Raw genomic sequence first — 15762 nt, 5'->3', positions numbered from 1 at the left:
AAGGGCCATGCCTTGTAGTGCTTGCAGGTGCAGGGCACATAACAAGCCTTTAAAACACATAAGAGACAGAAAACTAGCCAAAATGATGAAACAGAAGAATTCTCCTCAAAAGAAATTCCAGGAAAAAATGACAGCTAAAGAATTGATCAAAACACACAAACAATATAACTGAACAAGAATTTAAAATAATAGTCATAAGACTAATTGCCGAGCTTGAAAAAAGGCATAGAAGACAGCAGAGAATCTATTGCTGCAGAGATCAGGGAACTAAAAAATAGTCATGATGAATTAAAAAATGCTGTAAATGAGGTTCAAAATAAACTAGAGGTGGTGACAGTGAGGATTGAAGAGGCAGAGGGGAGAATAAGTGTAACAGAAGATTAAAAAAGATGAAACTGAGAAAAAGAGACCACCTTCTAGACCACGAAGGGAGAATGAGAGAACTAAGTGATTCAATGAAACATAGTATCTGTATCATAGGAGTTCCAGAAGAAGAAGAGAGAGAAAAAGGGGCAGAAGGTGTACTTGAACAAATCACAGCTGAGCACTTCCCCAATCTGGGGAAGGAAACAGACATTGAAATCCAAGAGGCATAGAGAACTCCCTTCAGATGTAACTTGAATAGATCTTCTGCACAACATATCATAGTGAAACTGGTAAAATACAAAGATAAAGAGAGAAATCTGAAAGCAGCTAGGGACAAATGGGCCTTAACCTACAAGGATAGACATAACAGGATCAGAAGACCTATCTACTGAAACTTGGCAGGCCAGAAGGGAGTGGCAGGAAATATTCAATGTGCTGCACAGGAAAAATATGCAGCCAAGGATCTTTTATCCAGCAAGGCTGTCATTCAGAATAGGAAGGGAGATAAAGGTTTTCTCAGACAAACAAAAACTGAAGCAGTTCATCACCACCAAACCAGCCCTACAAAAGATCCTAAGGGGGACTCTGTGAGTGAAATGTTGCAAAGACCACAAAGTAACAGAGACATCACTACAAGCATGAAACCTGCAGATAACACAATGACTCTAAATCTGTATCTTTCAAAAATAACACTGAATGTAAATGGATTAATGTTCCAATCAAAAGACCTAGGGTATCAGAATGGATTAAAAAAAAAAAAAAAAACAAGACCCATCTATTTGCTGTCTGCAAGAGACCCATTTTAGGCCTGAGGACACCTTCAGATTGAAAGTGAGGGGATGGAGAACCATCTATAATGTTACTGGAAGTCAAAAGAAAGCTGGAATAGCCATACTTATATCAGACAAACTAGATTTTAACCTAAAGGCAATAACAAGTGGGGTCTATAACTTGTGGGGTCTATCCATGAAGAAGAGCTAAGAATTGTAAATGTTCATGCACCCAATTCATAGCGCCCAAATATATAAAACAATGAATCACAAACATAAATAATCTTATTGGAAAGAAGGTGGTAATTACAGGGACTTCAATACTCCACTTACAACAGTGGATAGATCATCTAGGCAGAAAATCAATAAAAAAAAACAATGGCCCTGAATGATACACTGGACCATATGGACTCGACAGACATAGATCACATACTGGGTCACAAAACAGCCCTTCATAAGTATAAAAGAATTGAGATCATACCTTGCACACTTTCAGATCACAATACTATGAAACTTGAAATCAACCACAGGAAAAAGTTTGGAAAAACCTCCAAATGCATGGAGGTTAAAGAACATCTTACTAAAGAATGAATGAGTCAACCATGCAATTAAAAAAGAAATCTAAAAATATATGGAAACAAATGAAAATGAAAACATGACAGTTCAAACCCTTGGGATGCAGCAAGGGCTATTGTAAGAGGAAAATACATTGCAATCCAGGCTTATGTCAAGAAACAAGAAAAATACAAATGGCAAAATCTCCTAAGGGAACTAGAATCAGAACAGCAAAGACAGCCCAAACCAGCAAAAGAAGAGAAATAATAAATATCAGAGCAGAAATAAACAATATAGAATCTAAAAAAACAGTAGAGCCGATCAATGAAACCAAGAGCTGGTTTTTTGAAAAAATAAACAAAATTGTTAAACCTCTAGCTGGGCTTCTCAAAAAGAAAAGGGAGAGGACCCAAACAGATAAAATCACAAGTGAAAATGGAATTATTACAACCAATCCCTCAGAAATACAAGCAGTTATCAGGGAATACAATGAAAAATTATATGCCAACAACCTAGACAACATGGAAGAAATAGACAAATTCCGAGACACATACACACTACCAAAACTCAAACAAGAAGAAATAGAAAATTTGAACAGACCCATAACTAGTAGAGAAATTGAATCACTTATCAAAAATCTCCCAACAAATAAGAGTCCTGGGACAGATGGCTTCCCAGGGGAAGTCTACCAGACATTTAAAGCTGAGTTCATACCTATCCCTCTCAAACTGTTCCAAAAAATATAAAGGTAAGGAAAACTTCCAGACTCAGTCTATGAAACCAGCATTACCTTGATTCCCAAACCAGAGACCCAGCAAAAAAGGAGAACTACAGGCCAATATCCCTTATGAATATGGATGCAAAAATTCTCAACAAGCTACTAGCAAATCGAATTCAACAGCATGTAAAAAGAATTATTCACCATAATCAAGTGGGATTCATTCCTGGGCTGCAGGGTCGATTCAATGTTCGCAAATCAATCAATGTGATACATCACATTAATAAAAGAAAAGATAAGAACCATATGATCCTGTCAATCGATACAGAAAAAGCGTTTGACAAAATTCAGCAACGTGTCTTAATAAAAACCCTTGAGAAAGTCGGGATAGAAGGAACATACTTAGACATCATAAAAGCCATTTATAAAAAGCCCACAGCTAATATCATCCTCAGTAGGGAAAAACTGAGAGCTTTTTCCCTGAGATCAGGAATATGACAGGGATATCCACTCTCGCCACTGTTGTTCAACATAGTGTTGAAAGTGCTAGCATCAGCAATCAGACAACAAAAGGAAATCAAAGGCATCAAAATTGGCAAAGATCAAATCAAGCTTTCACTTTTTGCAGATGACATGATACTACACATGGAAAACCCGACAGACTCCACCAAAAGTCTGCTAGAACTGATACGTGAATTCAGCAAAGTCGCAGGATACAAAATTAATATACAGAATCAGTTGCTTTTTCATACACCAATAATGAAGCAACAGAAAGACACATAAAGAAACCGATCCCATTCACAATCTCAGCAAGGATCATAAAATACCTAGGAATAAACCTAACCAAAAATGCAAAAGAGCTGTATGCTGAAAACTATAGAAAGCTTATGAAGGAAATTGAAGAAGATACAAAGAAATGGAAAAACATTCCATGCTCATGGATTGAAAGAATATTGTTAAAATGTCAATACTACCCAAAGCAATCTACACATTCAATGCAATCCCAATCAAAACTGCACCAGCATTCTTCTCGAAGCTAGAACAAGCAATCCTAAAATTTGTATGGAACCACAAAAGACCCTGAATAGCCAAAGTAATATTGAAGGAGAAAACCAAAGCAGGAGACCTCACAATCCCAGACTTTAGCCTCTACTACAAAGCTGTAATCATCAAGACAGTATGGTATTGGCACAAAAACAGACACATAGACCAATGGAATAGAATAGAGACTCCAGAATTGGACCCACAGAAATATGGCCAACTAATCTTTGACAAAGCAGGAAAGAATATCCAGTGGAAAAAAGACAGTCTCTTCAACAAATGGTGCTGGGAGAACTGGATAGCAACATGCAGAAGAATGAAGCTAGACCACTTTATTACACCATTCACAAAAATAAACTCAAAATGGATGAAGGACCTGAATGCGAGGCAGGAAACCATCAAAACCCTAGAGGAGAAAGCAGGAAAAAACCTCTCTGACCTCAGCTGCAGCAATTTCTTACTTGACACATCTCCAAAGGCAAGGGAAACAAAAGCAAAAATGAACTGTTGGGACCTCGTTAAGATAAGAAGCTTCTGCACGGCAAAGGAAACAATCAACAAAACTAAAAGGCAACCAACGGAATGGGAAAAGATAGTTGCAAGTGACATAATGGGTAAAGGGTTAGTATCCAAAATCTATAAAGAACTCACCAAACTCCACACCCGAAAAACAAATAATCCAGTGAAGAAATGGGCAGAAGACATGAATAGACACTGCTCTAAAGAAGACAACCAGATGGCCAACAGACATATGAAAAGATGCTCAACATCACTCCCCATCAGGGAAGTACAAATCAAAACCACACTCAGATACTACCTCACACTGGTCAGAGTGGCTAAAAGGAACAACTCAGGAAACAACAGATGCTGGAGAAGATGTGGAGAAACGGGGACCCTCTTGCACTATTGGTGAGAAGGCAAACTGGTGCAGCTCTTCTGGAAAACAGTGTGGAGGTTCCTCAAAAAATTAAAAATAGATCTACCCTATGACCCAGCAATACTGGGTCCACTACTGTGGACCCTACCAATTCCACTACTAGGAATTTATCCAAAGGATACAGGTGTGCTGATTCATAGGGGCACATGTGGAATCTACCAATTCCACTACTAGGAATTTATCCAAAGGATACAGGTGTGCTGATTCATAGGGGCACATGTGCCCCAATGTTTATAGCAGTGCTTTCAACAATAGCCAAATTATGGAAGAAGCCTAAATGTCCATCAACTGACGAATGGATAAAGAAGATGTGGTTCATATATACAATAGAATACTACTTGGCAATGAGAAGGAATGAGATCATGCCATTTGCAGCAACGTGGATAGAACTGCTAGGTATTATGCTAAGTGAAATAAGTCATTCAGAGAAAGACAGATATCATGTTTTCACTCATATGTGGAACTTAAGAAACTAACAGAAGACCATGGGGGAAGGGAAAGAGAAGAAAATAGTTATAATCAGAGAGGGAGGGAGGGAGAGAGGCAAACCATAAGAGACTCTCAAACACAGAGAACAAACTGAGGGTAGATGGGGGGGAAGGGGGAAAGGGGCAATGGGTATTGAGTAGGGCACTTGTTGAGATGAGCACTGGGTGTTGTATGTAAGCCATGAACCACAGGAATCTACCCCCAAAACCAAGAGCACGCTGTACACACTGTATGTTAGACAATTTGACAATAAAATATATTAAAAATATATATAGAAACAAAAAAGCCAAACTCATAGAAACAGAGAGTAGAATGGTGGTTGCCAAGGACTGCAGTGTAGGAGAATTGGGGAGATGCAGTCAAAGGGTACAAACTTCCAGTTATGAGATGAATATGTTCTGGGGATCTAGCATTCAGCACAGTAACTGTAGTTAATAATATTGTATTATATACTTGAAAGTTGCTATGAAAATGTATCTTAGGGATACCTGGATGATTCAGTCAGTCAAGTGTCCAGCTTTGGGTCAGCACATGATCTCATCGTTCATGAGTTCGAGCCCTACATCAGGCTCTGCAATGACATTGTGGAGCCTCCATTGGATTCTCTCTCAAAAACAAACAATAAACGGAAACGGAAACGGAAACGGGAAGGGAAGGGAAGGGAAGGGAAGGGAAGGGAAGGGAAGGGAAGGGAAGGAAGAAAATGTATCTTAAATGTTCTCACCACATGAAAAATTTGTAATTATATGAGGTCATAGATGTGTTATTTAACCTTATTTGTGGTAATCATTTCACAATATACACATGTATCAAATCATCACATTTGTACATATTAAACTTATACAATGTTATATGTCAATCATATCTCAGTAAATCTAAGGGGAAAAAAACACACTCCAGTAAGTACTGTAAAACAAAAAGGCAAGAAAATAAAAAGGCAAATACTGGAAAGGAAGAAAACTATTTTAGTTCACAGAAGACATGATTGTGTAAATAGAGAATCCTAAGGAAACTACAAAAATTACTAGAATAAGTAAAGTTTGAAGGTCAAAATATAAAATTTATATTTTTATATAGCAGTCACAAATAATTAGAAAATAAAGCAAAAAAGTTATTTACAATAGCATCAGAAACATAAAATAATTAGGAATAAATTTAACAAAGGTTGGGTGAGACCTCATATTAGAACTATAAAATATTGCTGAGAGATATTAAAGAAGTCCTAAATCAATAGAAATAGATGCCATGTACATGGATTAGAAGACTTGATATTGTTAAAATATCAATTCTCCCCAAACTAGTCTATAGATTTAATGCAATCCCCATCAAAATCTGCACCAGCTTTTCTGTAAGATTCAATAACTTGATGCTATGAAAATATAAGTAATGTAGAGTGGTCAATCCAACACTGAAAAAGAAGAACTATGTTAGGGAATTCACACTAGTTGACTTTAATTTCTTATAAAGCTACAATAATCAAGACATGTGGTATTGGTTGCCTCTGGCTTGACTCCAAAGGGACATAAGGGAACTTTTGGGGGCAAAGTAAAAGTTCTATATCTTCACTGAGGTTATAATGTCACAGGCATACAATTTTTCAAGATAAATATTTGCATACTGGCCTGTCCATTCTCGGTACTTGAGATACATCAACAGACAAAAAAAGAAGCAGCATAAGCAGAGGAAATGAAGAAGGAGAAAGAAGAGGAAGAGAAAGATGACAAGAAGGAAAAATGCCTGTTTTCATGATAGGAGTCAGGAGAAAGAGACAGATAATGAGGAAAAAGTATAATAAAGAAATTATATGATATGTTACAAAATGACAGTATTGTGGGAAAGAGAAAAGTCCAGTAGGCTGAAGGAGCTGTGCTGGGAGGATGCAATTTTATACTGAGTGATAAGATCTCAGCAGAGCAAAGACTTGAAAGCATATTCCAACTTCTTAGAGGAAAGAGCGTTCCAGGCCCTCAGTACTAGGAAGTGCAGGGAGGCCAGTCTACCCACAGGGTAGCTTTCTTAGTGCAATTCCAATTGAACAGAACTTTCTCTAAAGATCTAGTGAAAACTCCCTGAGCTGTTCTACCTAAGCTCAGTGCAGAACCTGCTGTCTAATGGCGTATGTTAACCCAGGGAGCAGGGGAAAGAGGAGAGAGAATTGTGGCTTTTTTATACCGGTTATCTCATTCTGTGTATACTTCAATGTTGAGGCGGGAGGTAAACAATCTCATTGCTGAGCTCTGGTCAGTAATCTGGCAGGGAAAGACACTGGTGCACTCTCAAAAATTGTGTTTCTGAGAGGTTAAAAACAAAAAACAGAACAGAACAAAACAAACAAATAAAAACAGTGTTCACTTCCCAATGGCTCTCAGGTCGTAATCATCCCCTGCACTAGGGCAGAGAAAGTGCAACTTAGGACAAATAAGAATGCTCTAAGCCCTTGAGAGCCCTCCAGGAGTAGGCAGGTTGCTTCTGGAAAGAAAAGAGTAGGAAGGACCATAGCCAGGGTGTACAGTTTTGAAGGAAGTGGATATTTACTTATTTCCCAGAATATTAGCACTGTGAGGCCACACAAATGGGAATTCACTCTGGTGTTGTTTTCTAGAAGATAGTCTATTTTTCTTGCTGTGTCTGAAATGGGAACTAGTGTAATAATTACAAACATCAGTTGGTCTAGCCAGTTCAAGCAGCTTTCCTTAATAATATCTTTCTTTTTGTTTGTTTTTTAACCTCAGGTCTTCATAAAGGCAGCCAAGTATTAGTTGGAAAGAACTGAGCCAACACTATGATTCCTAAATAGGCATAAATGCCAAAAACAAAAGAAAGCACAAATTTTGGACACCGATCCTTCCTCTCATTGACACAGCCCAGCTTAAGAGAGACATACCTAGAAATAAGAGCAGTAAGCAGAGCTTGAGACCATTTGCTTAGAGGTACGAAGCAAGGAGGAGGAAATTTAGTTACTATTTTATAGCTCACTCCTGCTACTAATAACATAACTTAGTCTAGTTTCCTAATCTAGACTAGTTTAGATTTGAAACTAATTTGACTAGTTTCCTTAGTCAAATCCCTGTTTAACTGGCCTGTCCTGTCACTGTGGATTCAAGCCACGGCCAGAGCTTAATGAATTCACAGAAATAGAGATGCACCTACTTTGTGGCAATTAATTTCTAGTTCTACTGCTTTAACAAAACATTTGGTGTTTACTTAACAATGCTTATCAAATCAAAAATAATGTGACTTAATGAACATGAAATGTTATCTAATTTTCTTATCGGTAATAACGCTGGTTTCCAGTACCAAACACTTTGGAGCGAAACATTTAACCAGTATGTTTCCCACGTTTTCTCCCCATTGTATTCAATTTTAATTTGTGTGACAAGTTTCACCTCACAAAGTGCTTCCTCCTATTTGATTCTTCCTAAATATACATTGAAGTCTGTTTATTAGTTTTACATTTTTTTAATGTTTATTTATTTTTGAGAGAGAGAGAGCGAGCAGGGGAAGTACAGAGAGAGAGGGAGACACAGAATGCGAAGCAGGCTCCAGGCTCTGAGCTGTCAGCACAGAGCCTGACACGGGGCTCGAACTCACAAACCCTAAGATCATGGCCTGAGCCAAAGTCAGACACTTAACCAACTGAGTCACCCAGGCACCCCCATTGAAGTCTGTTTATATATTAATTTCTGTTAGAACCATAAACATCTCCTCCTTAATGTCTCCTTTCCAAAGGACCAAAAAGGCCTCTTGAGTGGCTATAAATGTCTCTTTATAAACACTTAATTAAAAACTGTGTCACAGCGTCAATCTGGTCTGCACTCTCGTGCCAAAAAGCAGTCTTTCAAGCTGTGCATTTTACTATTAACTTTCCAGTGTAGCTTTAGAATCTCAATCAATTCTTTAAGAAATGCAAATGTTCTTTTCCCTTTGGCTTAGCAGTAGCCACAGGGAAATGCATATGTGTAATTTCTTCCTGGTTATACATGTGCCATAAAGATAATCAAAGCTAGATGCCAAAGAAGATATTCCAGAGCATTTTTCCAACATGCTGTAGGAGGCTATTTAACTTTCAGCCTTCCCCTTGGCCCAGCCAGGTGGATAGTGAAAGTGCCTGCAGTAAAATGCTGCCTGTTCATAGGATTAATCCTAATGCGTTCTCACTTCTGCTGTTGAGCCTCTTGTCTACAGCACCTTCCCCCTTCAACCTACTCTCTTGCTAGGGTGTTCTAAGGTTTCTCCTGGCCTGCCTCGGACAGCCCTCTAGGTTCATCATCTGCATCCCCATAACACCCAACCCCAGTAACATATCTATGCTCTAATCACTAGCAATTCCCAAACACACTGTGGGGTGTTTGCTCCCAGGCCTTTGCACACATTCCCTCTGCCTGCAACTTCTTTGTAGCCCTGGTGCTCTCCCACCCATCCTTCCAAACTCAGTTCATCTCCTCAGCCATCTCCTCTGTGAAGTCTCTCACTTCTCTCCCCCATCCTGAGCAGAGGGGAGAATTGTCTGCTAGTTCTCACAGCACCATGGGACCCTTCTCTATCCTAATATTTATCACATAACAGTTACTTATTAATTTCATTACTGTCTCCCCAGTAGTCTGTGAGCTCCTTTAAAGTGAGGATGTTTTTCATTCTTATATTCCCAGCTGCTAGCACCATGGCTGGCAACTGGCAAGTAATCAAGAAGTCTTTATGGAATGAACAGAAGGGGATACAAATGTGGTAAGTATGGATTTTCCAGCTCTCCCACACACCTGGAAGGTTGTGAATCCCACACTATGGAAATGGATGACCTCTGCTCAAAGTAGGCCTAAACCCCTGACCAAGAAAAGAAACCTAGAAATGATACCATTTCTCGATGCCCTCTCACCAATCCTTATCTCTGCGCCTGATGGGATATGGGCATGAATCATGGAAGCATATATACCATGAAGGGATCTAGAATACACCACTATGGCATAAAAATTATTTTGAGCTGAAAGCATTTGAATTCCTGAAATGCTTTTTCTGGCTAAAAGCAGAACTACTAAAAAAGACTCAAAAGAACTCAGTTGTCATAAATCCTCTCCCCAGAAGCAGCCATGGAAGATTCACTCTCCCACCCAAACAGACATTGTCAAAAAACTGTATCTCCTATTTTCCCAAAAGCCCATTTATCTTTCCAAAAAGTCATTTGTTTTGCCTTAAATGCCCTTTGATCCCCACCCTTTCCCCTATTAAGAAGTCATTTGTTTTCCATAAGTGCGCTTCTTCCTCTTACTTTTCCCTATTAAGATGGTAAATAAGCCCCAAATTCTAATCACCACTTTGAGTCACATTGTTCTGTGAACTCCCATGCATATACTTACATGAGTAATCTGTCACTAATCTGTCTTGCCAGTTTAATTTTGAAGGTCTCCAAACACTGAACCTAAGAGGGTGGAGGCAAACTTTTTCCTCCCCTATACACACACTAATCTATAGGTGTGTATATTGTATTTATACACATATATAGTGTATGTGTATACATACAGGCATGTGTATATATATGTCTATATACACATAGTCACATGGACAACTGCTTGTGCCTACAGAGGGCTTCTATGAAAGATTCGACTTGAAGGAAGAGGTCTATAGCTAAAACAAACAAATAAAAACAAACAAAACACCAATCCATAAAATGAGGCCATTTGCTTTGATGAAATTCCATCTAGTTTTACAAAAATATGAATGGCCTAAAATCAGACCAGCAGGCTGGAAGGTGACCTATAGCTCCCAATGTAGTATAGGAGAAACAAACCCAAAATTAGAGACAAGAGACTAATATCTGAGCCCTGCTCTACTGGATGTGACTGTCTCCCCCGTAAGATTCCCAGGCTGCTTGAGAGCACTGACCCTTTCTGCTTTGTATATCATGGAATTCTCAGACTGGAACATAGTAGCTATTTGATGACTAGCTGTTGAACAAAGAAATGAACAAAGTCTCCTGTGTTTGTCTAAAGAATTCTGGATTCTCAACTTGCTACAGTAACTTTTCTAAGCTGCAGTACTTTAAAGATAATAACAACAATACATATACCAGAGAGTTGTTTTAAAGCTTAAGTAAGATAGTTCATGTAAAATACATTAACATAATCCCTAACACAAAAAAGTGTCCAGTAAGGATTTTTTAATAATTTTTTAAAGTTTATTTTGAGAGAGACAGTACACGAGTTGAGGGAGGGGCAGAGAAAGAGGGCGAGAGAATCCCAAGCAGGTTTCATGCTGTCATGAAATGCAGGGCTCAAACCCATGTACCACAAGATCATGACCTGAGCCAAAATCAAGAGTTGGACACTTAACTGAATGAGCCACCCAGGAGCCCCCATTTTTATAATTAATTTTACTGTTAGTACTCCCTGGGCAGGAAGTTTCTCATAGAAGTACTTTTTTTTCAAGCCCTTAGAGGCAAGGTAGATGAAAGCTGGTTATTCCAGGCAAATTCCTTAACTTCTCTGAGTCTATAGTCATGCCTTCCTTCCAGGGTTGTTGTGGGGATAAGTAAGGTAGCATAGATATTCATATAGGTGACTTTCAATAAAGATCAGCCAACTGTCAATCAACATGCTCTTATTGGTGATGACAATGTTAATGGCTGCGCTTGTGGTACACATTCTACGAGTCTACATAGATCATTCAGTCCTCATAAGGTAAGCTTTATTAGCCCTATTTTATGATGTAGAAACTGATACTTATAAAGGATAAGAAACCTGCTTGACATCACAAAGCTAATAAGCAGAGCAGTAGGATTAAAACTGACATGTACCTTGCCCCACAGCACACAATCTTTTCTGTTTCAGTCCTGCTACTTTTGCAAGCCCTGACCCACAAACACCTGCCTACCCTGTCTGCATTGTCCCCTGGAGGGACATGTATTGGAAAGAACTTTACCCTGCATGTCAGGGCTGAGACCCAGCACACCTCCACCCCTCATGAATCTGTCAGCCACTGAGACTGCCCATGGTAGGCAGGGGCAGGGCTGTCCTTCATGTGGCTTGTAATAGAAGCAAATTTGTCACCCACTCATAAGCAAGTGTAAAGAATTTCCCGTCTGCATTTTAAATTGGCCTCATTTTTGTACCATTTTATTTCTACCCTTTTTCTTTTTTCTCAACTTTTTCTGGTCTGTACTTTATGTATGTTTGTTAGAAATCTTAAAGCATGTTTGGAGTAAGGTAGGAGTATGATATATAAGCCAACAAACATATTCCACAGAGGATTCACTTGAATGCCCCAGGAAAATCTAGAGAGAACACTTCACAACAAAAGCACTGTAATAGGAAACAGAAGCCCTGTATCCTAGCCCAAGTCCCTGCTGAGTGCCAGGTGAGTTACACAGGAAAACTGCACACCTTCACAACAAAGTTACACCAAACTGCCTCACTGAGCCTCAAGAAGTTGTGAATGAGCTTGTGACTGTCCTGGACACAGGTCTCCAGGCAAACCAGAGACAGAGAAGAAACAGAGGTTTAGAAGCCTAACCTTATGGAGCACATAGGTGGCTCGGTTGGTTAAGCATCCAACTCTTGATTTCAGCTTAGCTCATAATCTCATGGAGTGAGATTTTGAGTTTGAGACCCACATCTGGCCCTGTCCTGACAGCATGGAGCCTGCTTGGGATTCTCTCTCTCTCTCTCTCTCTCTCTCTCTCTCTCTCTCTCTCTCCCTCCCTCCCTCTCTACCCCTCCCCACCTCTCATGTGTTCTTACTCTCTCTCTCTCCCATTACAAATAAACTTAAAAGAAGAAGAAGAAGAAGAAGAAGAAGAAGAAGAAGAAGCCGCCGCCACCGCCACCTAACTTTGTACAACAGTACAACTGGGGCAGGAAAATAGAACCAGTGACCACAGGTGGATACAGGCTTGAAAGAAGGTCCAGAGGCTTCTCAGAAGGCCAGTGCCTACCCAAGAGCCACCAGCACCTCCCAAGGCATAAGAGAGGTGCCCCATCCCAAGAAACAACAGGGAGCAAGATTTAGGCATTGTTTCAGAGACACAGAATCTACCTTAAATCTTGCTGCCTTTTCAAGGCAAGTGTCACCAGTGCATGGTGAAACCTAAATTTTATCAGAAACAAACCTAACTTCAGGTCTAGGCAGGTGCTGGTGACATTTTCATTGCACAAGGGAAGGTGGGTATTCTTAAAACATAAATTATATCATATATGTATCCCCTTAGCCTAAAACCCTACAGTGATTTCACTTAAAATATCATTTATCGGGGGCCAACATGGCAGAGAAGTTGGGGGATCCGTACTTGCCTCGTCTCTCAAACAAAGAGGTGCAGAAGCCAAAGGACTTTGAACACCAGAGCCTGGGAGGAAAAGAGACTGAATCTACCAGGAAGAAAATGGGGAAGCTGGAAAAAAGATGGGTGGGTAACTCCAAACTGGGGGAGATAAAAAAAAAAAAAGGCCGCACGGGCACGGAGAGGAGGGACCCCCTTCTGGGGAGAGACAAAGGGAAGAGAAAGAGCGGCTAGGGAAGTGTAGGACCATATCTGGACAGGAGAGAGACCTCGGACTGAGACTGAGAGGGATCCGATCTCTAACTGCGGGGCTTTCTTCCGACGGGGCCGGCTCCTTTTTCGCGCACCTGGGGAGGAGGGGAGCCAGGGGCCTGGGTGTAGTTGTGGGTCAGGGGCTCAGACCACAGTTGGAAAAAGCAGTTCCCTCCCTGGAGGGCTGCGTGAGAGTACAAAGCCTGCCTGCGTCCTCAGTGGCTGGGCCAAGGGCACAGTCTGCAGTAGGAAGAGGCAGCCGTCTCCCTGGAGTGCTGTGGGAAAACACAACCACCAACCCCAGGGGCTCACGCAAGGGTGGCAGCTCTCACTCCGCAGTAGGAGAAGGCGGTCCTCCCTGAAGGGCGGTGGCACAGACAAAGCCAGCCGGGACCACACATCGGCCACACTGAGAGGCGCTTCCCCAGTGCCAGAGCACACGGAGCGGGACTTTGAATCCTAGCCAAGCCTGGGGTCAGGGCACTTGGCGGAGCGAGAAGGACTGCCCTGTCTGCGCCCCTGACACAGGCAGGATGACTCAAACGGAGTCCACCGGGTCGGCTCCATGGAGAAGAGACTGGGGGGGGGGGGGGGGGGTCACCATTCCCCGCCCCTCCCCCCAGCGAAGGCGAGGCCTCAGGGATCACTCCCAGGGCCCACGGCGGAGGTGGGCCCAGATTACACCACACCATGCCCCTTCACACTGGGTAACTGCGCATCCACCAGAGCGGCACAGACCCTGCAGGCAGCTACTCCCGACAAACTCTGCAGCATGGCCTGGACTGACTCTGGATCAGTTCTGGATGTATAGATATATCCTCCCCCCGCCCCCACTTCTCCTCCTTATCTCTTCCCATCCCTAGGCTGGTTACTCTGGTTATTGGTCTGTCTAAACAGACATATTTAATCCATTGTCTTGATAGTGTTCTACACCTCCTTCTTTACCCTCCTTTCTCTCTCTCTAGAATAATCAAGCCATATAGTTTCTCTGTCTGGGTAACTTTATCTTCCTTTCGTTTTCCCTGCCCCCTTTCTTATTATCCTCTCTCTCTCTCTCTCGATTAAGCCTTTCAGTCTCTCGGCCTAATCGATGTTTATTTTTTCTCTCCCCCGCACCCTCATTTCCCTGTATGTGCTCTTCCATCAGCACCACCTCCACCCTCCTCTTTACTTGTAGTTGGTGTTTTGGGTTCTTTGTTTTTAGTCTTTAGTTTTTTGTTTTTGTCTATTGTTTATTGTGTTACTTGTTTGTGTGTTTGTGTGTTTTTGTCTCCTGTTTGTCTGTTTTCCTTTACAGGGCTACTCCAAGGAACAAATGAAAGCACACCTGTTGGAGGGTCCAAAATATCACTATGAGTAGGGTAATAAAAAAACCAAAGCCACAACAACAGAGAGCAAATAACAATCTCCTCCTGAAGGACCTCCTGAAGGTCCAGGCCCTGGAGGGTGTATGACCGTCCTTTAATAGAGCAGTGCTCCCAGGTGCAGAGCACGCAACAAGCTTTTAAAATGCATAAGGCACAGAAAACTAGCCAAAACGACAAAACGGAAGATTTCTCCTCAAAAGAAACTCCAGGAAGTAGCAACAGCTAACGAATGGATCAAAACCGATTTAAGCAATATGACAGAACAATAATTTAGAATAATAGTCATAAAATTAATTGCTGGGCTTGAGAAAAGCATAGACAACAGCAGAGAATCTATTGCTACAGAGATCAAGGGACTAAAAAATAGTCATGATGAATTAAAAAATGCTATAAATGAGGTGCAAAATAAAATGGAGGTGGCCACAGCATAGATTGAAGAGGCAGAGGGGAGAATAGCTGAATTAGAAGAAAAAATTTTGGAAAAAGAGGAAGCTGAGAAAAAGAGATATAAAGAAATCCAGGAGTACAAGGGGAAAATTAGAGAACTAAGCAATGCAATCAAATGGAACAATATCCGTATCATAGGAATTCCAGAAGAAGAGAGAGAAAGGGGCAGAAGGGTACTTGGACAAATCATAGCTGAGAACTTCCCTGATCTGGGGAAGGAAACAGGCATTGAAATCCAAGAGGCACAGAGAACTCCCTTCAGATGTAACTTGAATTGATCTTCTGTACGACATATGATAGTGAAACTGGCAAAATACAAGGATAAAGAGAGAATTCTGAAAGCAGCTAGGGATAAACAGCCCTTAACATACAAAGGTAGACACATAAGGGGTGTAGCAGACCTATCCACTGAAACTTGGCAGGCCAGAAAGGAATGGCAGGAAATCTTCAATGTGATGAATGGAAAAAATATGCAGCCAAGAATCCTTTACCCAGAAAGTCTGTCATTCAGAATAGAAGGAGAGATAAAGGTGTTTCCAAACAAACAAAAACTG

Source organism: Puma concolor, chromosome F2 (assembly GCF_028749965.1).
Source record: "Puma concolor isolate L17-30 chromosome F2, mPumCon1.1.hap2, whole genome shotgun sequence".
Taxonomy (NCBI): domain Eukaryota; kingdom Metazoa; phylum Chordata; class Mammalia; order Carnivora; family Felidae; genus Puma; species Puma concolor.
This window is presented reverse-complemented; position numbering follows the sequence as displayed.